The sequence below is a fragment of the Salvia splendens genome, chromosome 12 (genome assembly GCF_004379255.2).
Source record: "Salvia splendens isolate huo1 chromosome 12, SspV2, whole genome shotgun sequence".
Lineage (NCBI taxonomy): Eukaryota > Viridiplantae > Streptophyta > Magnoliopsida > Lamiales > Lamiaceae > Salvia > Salvia splendens.
Genome location: NC_056043.1, coordinates 7,327,175 through 7,336,396, shown reverse-complemented (window position 1 = coordinate 7,336,396; position 9,222 = coordinate 7,327,175).

The following is a 9,222-nucleotide window of genomic DNA, read 5'->3' as shown; positions in this document are numbered from 1 at the left end:
TCGAGGCAATGCAAAAATGACGACAATATTTATTGGGCAGGGAGTTTGTAATTCGCAGTGACCAAAAGAGTCTAAAGGAGCTTTTGCAGCAGATCATTCAGACTCCCGACTAGCAGTTTTATGCCCGGAAGCTGATGGGATATATGTTTCGCATTGAGTATAAGACTGATGCTTCAAATAAGGCGGCAGACACGCTGTCTAGACGCGACACCGAAGTGGATGCTGACGGGCCGAGTTCCCCGGCTAAGGAGGCGACGGTGGTCGCGGCTGAGGAAATTGGACAGGCCTTAATGGCTGCCAGCCACCCGTTCCCTGATGTGTGGTAGATTTTACGGAGGGAAACAGGTACTTCACTCGATTTGATCGAGCTCCAAGCGCTCTGCAGCATGGGACATCAGATCCGGCGGTATCCTTGGTGGATGGGTTGCTATATTTCAATCGCCGGATTTTTGTGAGCCGCGATTCGGAAGCTAGGGCGGCGCTCCTACACGAGCATCACGCCTTTCCAGTGGCAGGCCATCCGGGGGTGGACTGAACGTTTCGGTGATTGGTTGCATCGTTTTACTGGAAAGGGATGCGCAAGGACGTCAAGAAATTTGTGGAATCCTGTTTCGAGTGTCAGACAACCAAGTACTCCACTCAGAAGCCGGCGAGTCTTCTCCAGCCGTTACCTATTCCGTCACAAGTACGGGAAGATGTCTCGATGGACTTTATCACCGGGCTCCCACCATCCCGAGGTTACACAGGGGTCATGGTAGTGGTGGATTGCCTCTCGAAGTATGTCCATTTCGCCTTATTGACGGTTCGCTATAATGCTTTGAGGATAGCAAATTTGTTTATTGAAACGGTCGTCAAGCATCACGGTTTTCCCAAGACGCTCGTCTCTTACAGAGATCCTGTTTTCTTGAATGAAGTTTGGGAGGAGATGCTACGGTTGAGTGGCACGAAACTACACTTTTCGACAGCTTATCATCCACAGACGGATGGCCGGACGGAGGTACGTAACTGCGGTTTGGAACAATATTTACGTGCCTTCACTGCAGATAGGCCAACAAAATGGGCGAATTTCTTGCCTTGGGCGGAGCTGGCTTTAAATTGTTTTCACCATGAGGGCTTGGGAGCGTCACCATTTGAGGCGCTATATGGGCGAGAGCCGCCTCCTTTGATCGTTGGCCCGCTCTCGGTCTCTACTCCCCCGGATGTCGCGGCATTAATCCGACAACGTGGGGATACTATTGTGCTACTCCGCCGGAATTTGGAGAAGGCACAGTAGAAGATGCGGAAATCGGCTAATCTGCACCACCGAGATTTGGAGTTTTGTGTGGGCGATAAGGTTTTGCTCAAACTGCAGCAATACAGGCAGCATTCGGTGGCTAAGCCCCTATCATCTAAGTTATCACGACGTTTTTACGGGCCGTTTGAGGTGTTGGAACGCATAAGCCAGGTAGCGTATCGTTTGAAGTTACCGGAGGGCAGTCGGGTGCATAATGTTTTCCACGTTAGCCTCCTAAAGCCGTTTGTGGAGAACATGAGCTGGGGCGTCACAGAGTTGCCGGCATTGTTCGCTCGCGGAAAGCCTGTAGCGTGTCTGGTGAGGATTCTGGACCGAAGGACAGTGTGGCAGAATGGGGATGCGATAGACGAGGTGAGGCTGGAATAGTCGGACGACGCAGGGGAGAATCTGACTTGGGAGCCGGTGGAGGTGGTTCGAAGACATTTTCATGCTCTTTTCCTGGAGGACAAGGAGCTTCCTAAGGAGGGGGAGTTGTTACGGGACGCCCTTCGGCAAGGTTGAGAGAGAAGGATGTGCAGCAAGAGGGAGACATGGATGCCGATACAACGGAGCAGCAAGAGCAGCCGCAAGTGGAGCCCGCGAGGCGTGAGCAGTCAGTTTGGCGACAAGCCAAACGTCCGTCACGCTACGCGGATTTTGTGTCTCGATAGAAAGATAGTTGCTAGTTATTTTAAGTATTTTAATTATTGTATTTTCTTTTAAACATGGTATTTTTATTTATTTATTCGTTGAGTGTTCGATAAGCTACTTTTCAGGTTTTCTTTCTTTATTCTTTCCCGGATCGTAGGTCGAATCAACCCTAGGGTCCTTAGTATAAATACGCGTGTATTTTATTTCCCATCTCAAGAAATAAAATATTTTCACGCAACTTTTCCTTTTCTTGTGCAAAACGCAACAAACCCTAGTTTCGAAGCCGGAGTGATCGACGGGCAACAGCTCCCGCGACGCGAATACTCATCGTTGAGGAACTCCTTCCGTAACAAAATGTCTGAGACATAAAACAACATTTCACAATTTTGTAGTCTAAAGTTTCAGGTAGTGCATCTTGATGCTCACTTTAAATTATATTTGATGATTTAACTTTTCATTGGGTGGTTTACATGTAGTTTGCTAATATTTTGTTAAGGGGTTTAATCCATCAACAAGGATACGAACGATAAAAAGGAGTCGCGATGACATAGAACCTCGACGATCAACCGAAATTGTAGAGAAAAAAAACAAGATATAAAATTAGGCAAACTTGTTATTTCATAAAAACGAAGAGATAAATAACAAGGCCTATAAATACTAAGGATCCTAGGGTTGATTCGACCTACGATTCGGGAAAGAATCAATAAAGAAAATCCGAAATGGAGCCCATAATGGTGCTCGACCAAAAATAGCCTTTAATTAAAAGGAAACAATCCATGCATAAAATAATTAATAAAAATAGATTAAGGAAATTAATTAAATAAAGTCTTCTAGATGCTTTGGCCTCTTGCTAGCTCGTTGGAGTCTTGAACCCCTTGCCTCCCTTGATTTCTCTGGAGCCGACCTCTCCACCGTGTCGAATGACGCCACCGGCTCCAGCTCCGCCGACGGTGACTCTTCTATCTCGGCTGCCACCATTGATCTCGTATCATATTTTTTGTCCTTGTATCATAAAGACAAGAATTATATCTTGTGAATGAGATACAATATTTTAATCAGTTATACAATTGACAAAATTACTTCTTTTTTTTTTGCAGTGCATAAAATTGAGAAAAAAAAAATTGATGGAGCAATAATTTTTGGGCCATGATGCACCTTAATTTATCTTCTATGAAGTAGTAGTTGTTTTAAGAATACTCAACGAGTGGAAATAAGAAATGATCAATTGGTCTATGTCATATGCTATACATGTATGTTTGTGTATGTGAAAGACAGTACAATAGATGAGGTCATCCATAACACCGTTCCTATACCGTTCCTAAACCGTTCCTTAAACTACTATTTGCGGGCTCACTGTACTTTTTTACTCCATTCCTTAACTAAGGAACGGAACCTGCAACCCTCCGTTCCTTAACCGTTCCTTAAATTACTATTCATTCAATTTCATTTCTTATTTTTATTTCCAACTCAATTCAATTAAAACAAACACACTTTATTAAAAAACACACAACATTAAAAAAAATTACAACTTAAACTTAAAAAAAATAAAAAACACACAATTAAAATCCTAAAAAAAAAACACACAATAAAAAACACACAATTAAACGTGGGAAAATAAAAAAACTACTCCGCCGGCTAATCATCCTCCGGAGGCGGTCGAGGTTGAGGGGGAGTCGGAAGGCCAAGTTGTGCTGCCATATGCACAATTCCGTTCCACCAGGCCGCGAATTGGGCGTACGAGAAGCGGGAAGTGTCCGCCATTGTGGCGATCATGTACCCCACCATAAGTGTGTCCGAGCCTCCCCGCGAGCCCGATCCTGAGGCCGGCTGGCTTGATTCGCCTCGGCCCTTTCTCACTCTAGCCGCCTTCCACCGCCTCGGCCTCCTCCCTGGGTGGGTTCAACGGGGATATCCTCCCGAATCTGGGACAATCCCTGAGAAGGCCGCGAGGCGGAGGGTCGAGCATATGCATCCACATCGAAAGTGGGTGGTTGGTAACCACCCGGCGTCGCCGACCCCTGGGTGCCCGGCGTCGACGAACCGGAACCACCAAGTGTGTTGTACATGGTCTCCCAATCGCCGAACGCGTTGAGATCCCACCCACCGGAGCTGCCATCGCCGTAGTTGCCGTCGCCGGACATTTTGTGAAGAGATTGAATATGAAAATTGGAGAGTAAATGAAGTTGATTTAGGAAGAATATATGTCTAGTTGTGTGTGAAATGATGATGAATTAGGAGTATTTATAGAATAAGAAAATAAAAAAATATAAAAAATAAATAAACGGTAAAAAAACGGTAATAATACCGTTAAATTTTTTTTTATATATATAATCGAATTTTTTTTAAAAAAATAATTATTGCGTCAGCACGTGACGTCGCCCACTCTCGGGCCGGCGAGTGGGTGTCACGCACGACGCGGGGGAGAGCCGCGTCGCCGAAGCGCGTGGCGGCACAGACCGTGCCGCGAGTCGTGCCGTCGGCACCCGGCACGGCATGGGAACGGAACCTCAACGAAACCATGCTCCGCAACGCGTTCCGCTGCAAAGTCGTTCCGGCGGAACGGCACGCGGAACGCCGGCGGCCCTCGTTGCGGGTGCTCTCGTACTTAAAGTATTAGTATTGTAGACGGGAATAATTAGAGTAGGAACAGTGTATTTGATTGAATGTTCTTTTGATAATAAAAAATGGAGGTTGTTGTTGTTGACCAATTCATATTGAAGTTCACTAATTTCTGAATTTCTTCACAAAAGACAAATTGCAGATAATTAGTAAGGAGATTAATAGTAGCATCTTTGGAGAGATTTTGAAATTTCCCTTGTTATACATATACGTTGTTGCAATATTATTCTTAGTCAACTAATAGCAATAATAATTAGGGATATTGATATCTAATATCACAAAACTTTCAAAAAGTTGGATTTTCCCACGAACTTTAAAATTGGTAAATAATATCACGAACTTTACCCCAAGTTTATTTTTTCCCGCGAATAAAAAAATTCATGTTATGTTAATAGATTGAAAAACAATTTTGGAGGGTGTGCTTCAAGAAAAACTATCTTCAAAGATTGAAAAACTTGAAACTCTCAAAATTGTTGTCGAGAAATTCGAAAAAAGTTCGTATCATAATATTATTTGTGGGAATTTTTTCATTCGTGAGAAAAAACAAACTCAGGGTAAAGTTCGTGATATTATTTGTCAATTTTAAAGTTCGTGGGAAAAAATCAACTTTTTAAAAGTTTTGTGATATTAGATGTCAATATCCCTAATAATTAATACTCTTATAATCCTAAAAAATACCAATAATACACTTAGTCAAATGATATATTCGAATATTCTATAGGAAATAATGTGAATTGCATTGGGATTTGAAGATTCTGAAGATGGGATTGAGATTCTATAATCACAAATTACTGTAATCTTCTCTGGAAACGTATTCACAGAAGGATAAAATATTCAAAATGAAATAATACTATATACTAAAAAAGCCGACTATAATAACCAACGGATAGTAGCACAAGATTAATCGGATTCTGTCAAAGGCGGGTTCGGTACACCTTTAGTCAAACCAAAAATAAAAGACGACTAATAGTGTATAAGTTCTATTGATTTTTTTACTTACAAAAATACTATCCAAGGGAGTATCGAATAAATAAATATTGTCGCAAAAATTTTTGTCAGATCATTCAAAGTGAGAAGATTTATGAATTATGAGACTATTAATGGGGGACGGGGAAAAAGGTCTGGCCGCGATGTAAGAGGTTCAGTCCGGCTTAGCGTGTTTCTAAGTGAAGCGAGGTCTATTGCTCGGGGTCAATGTCAAAGACTGCTTAGAGAATTTAGAAATAAAATACGTATTTTGCAACTAAATCAAGATCTCAAAATATGTGTAGTTTGATTTTTTATTTAGTTGTTAGGATTTAATGTAGTAATTAAGTGACCATTAGTTATTTTATTATTTTTAAATTATTTAATAAAATTAAGTTGTGTTGTTATCTGAGGTATGACTTATGAGGTCACTGAATTCTAATTTGGGGAAGTGGAAATAATGATTTAGCAAAATTATGGATAATTGGATATACCGATGCCTGTAGAAGTACTATTACCATTCAACACTACTCCATTTAATAGTATTATCTATTAATTAGCATCATTATGTTCATATCCAATCTAATTAGAAAAATTGAAATGAGATTTCGAGAATCTATGATTGTGGTGACTGATAAAAGTAAATGATTGGGTCAAATAAAAATGATACATATGAAAGCCGAAATTACCTCTAGTCGTCCATAGCAATTTAGTAAGCGACAATAAAGCATTCTTCCTCTTTTGGTGTGACCGAATTCTTTATGTTAGTATCTTTTCAATGGTATTTCAAACTTCAATACATCTTGTCTTACACCATATTGTGCAAAAAATATTAAATACTAAGAATCTCGAGAAATTTATTGACCACTAGGCACTACCTGCTTTAGAAAATTACTACAACTTTAAATAAAATGAGATATGAGTTGGACTCTTTGTATTACAGACATATTTTTCTCATACAATAGTACTTGAACTCTTTCTATTTGGAAACCTTTCCTAACGTAAGAGATGAATATTGAATATTGAATATTGAATATTGAATGTTGAATTTCACCTACTCGATAATGCCGCAAATCTACCACTCATATTTATTTATGGATAGTGATAAATTACAAAATTGGATATTTTGGTATTTTACATTTACAATAAATTTATGGTGATTAACTAATTTTATGTATTACATAATTAACCTTCTATGACCATTTAGGAAACACTACGTTTTCCATAATTATCATTTACACATTTAGGAGTCTTAATAATCAATTATGTAAGATACCGTTGCATAATTTCTTCTTCTATTAACAAGAATGTGGATATTTTTTTTTCATTCCACTTAATTTCTTAGTGTTACCATTAAATGAAATAATCATAATCACTCACATCAAATTATTTTAATATTAAATAATTTTTAAAATTTCAATATAAAAAACGACTACATCCATATATACTTAATTTTTTAATGTATCATTAAATGAAATCCATTTGAATCAAATTATTTTATTAGTATTAAACAATTTTTAAATTTGTAAAGTATAAAAAATGACTACATGTATACTCAATCTCTTAGTGTTACCATCCAAATAAATAACAATAGTATTTCGCATCCAATCATGTATTACTATTAAATATTTCTTAAAACTCTAAGTTATAAAATGACTAATGCGTATATACTTATTTCTTAACTAGTGCTATCATCAAACAAAATAATCATAGTCATTCGCATTCAGTTATTTTATTATTAAATAAATTTTAAATTTCTAAATAAAAAATGATTGCATCATATGTACCTAATTTCACATCTAGTTATTTTATTATTAAATAATTCTAAGTTATAAAAAACAATTATTTGCATATATACTTAATTTCTTAGTGTTAACATTCAACAATTTAATCATATAATTCAAAATCTAATTATTTTATTATTAAATAATTTTTAAAAATTTCCAAGTTATATAAACGACTACATATATTTATATATACTTAATTTCTTAGTATTACCATCAAATGAAATAATCATAGTTATTCGCATCCAATTATATTTAATTATTAAATAATTTTTGAATTACTAAATTATAATATGACTAGATGCCTATATACTTAATTTTTTAGTATTATCATCCAAAGAGATAATAATAGTATTTCACATCCAATTTTTTATTGTTAGTAATTAGAGCCAAATTATAAACTATAAAAACAACTACATGCATATATACTTAATTTCTTAGAGCTATCATCCAACAATTTAATCATAGTCATTCACGTCGATTTATTTTATTATTAAGGAATTTTTATAATGTTAAATTATAAAAATGACTACATGCATATGTCCTTAATTTCTTAGTGTTACCATCAAACGAAATAATCATAGTCATTCATTAAATAATTTTTAAAATTTCAAGTTATAAAAACGACTACATGCATACTAGTTGGAGATGGGTGGATTGAGTTTCGCGTGAGTGGATCAAGCTATATGGAAGATAATTGAACCGGATGGATCAGTTAGCAAATGTCGTTGCCACTTGATTAAGGCGATCTCGCCCTCGCCAGCCAACCAATGTAATTTATATAACTCCCGATTTGCACTACTTTAACAATAAAGTGGCAAGTTCGGGGTCGATCCCACAGAGAAGCGAGTGTATCGAGTGTATGTGTAGTGAATAGGGTTCGGCTGCTGCCACGCTTTAATTTTGGGAGTTTTAACTACTGAGTTTACACTAGGCAACAAGTAAACTATCTACTGGATCAAGTCACTGATTACTACTGGATCAAGTAAACGGCATGCTGAAAATAAGAACTCAACTAACTAAGCATGCTACGGAAGACATGAAACACCTTGCCACTCAACATGATTAAACGCTTGGTCAAGATTAAAAGGCTAAACTGAACTTGAAAACAGTAAACACGAGAACAAAAACAAAACAACTCGATTTTATACTAAAAACTCAGAACAGTACAGCGAACATGCGGAATGTAAAAGGATCGAAACTTTAGCTAGAATGCGAGATTTAAACTAAGCTAACTCTTCGGAGAATAAAGCAAGCAAAACCGAGAGGTCCTCGGCGGGAAACTTGAGATAACGCCGACAGATATCGAGAATTCTGTAGCGCTTCCTTCGGTCGCCCTTTCTAACCAAACATTTCTCTATCTAAACTATCTCTCGAACTGGGAAACTAAACTAAAACGTAAACTAAAACGTAAAAAGGAGATCTCTTTATTATGGTGGCACATCCTCTATTTATAGGCACTTCACACAATCTCCAGCTGGATAACGATCTTGGTAGAGGATATTCGCTCACGCTGTGAGCGAGCGACTCAGCGATTGCTACGTGCCTTCCTTCTAGAATGACGTCGCTTTTCAATAACAGATTCATGACTCAGCTCCGTCCTTGCGTCTCATGTATCAGCATGTATCCCTCTTCTAGAACGTCGTCCTTGCTAACAGAATGATGCCCACCATCCAGCTCATTAGCCTCACGTGTCCTCCTTCTAGAATCTAGTGGTCCCCTCCTTAACTGCTTGATTACTCCCCTTGATCAACTCCCCGATTTTGGCCTTTTTTCGCCTGTTGTACTTGCTTGATCAGTTTGGCCTTGTTGCCTTGGTCAAACGGCATTCCTGCACAATTAACACTTGCTTTTGCGTGATAAACCGATCAAGTAGCGTACTTTTGACCCCTAAACCGATGCATGAAATAGGTCTTATCACATACATAC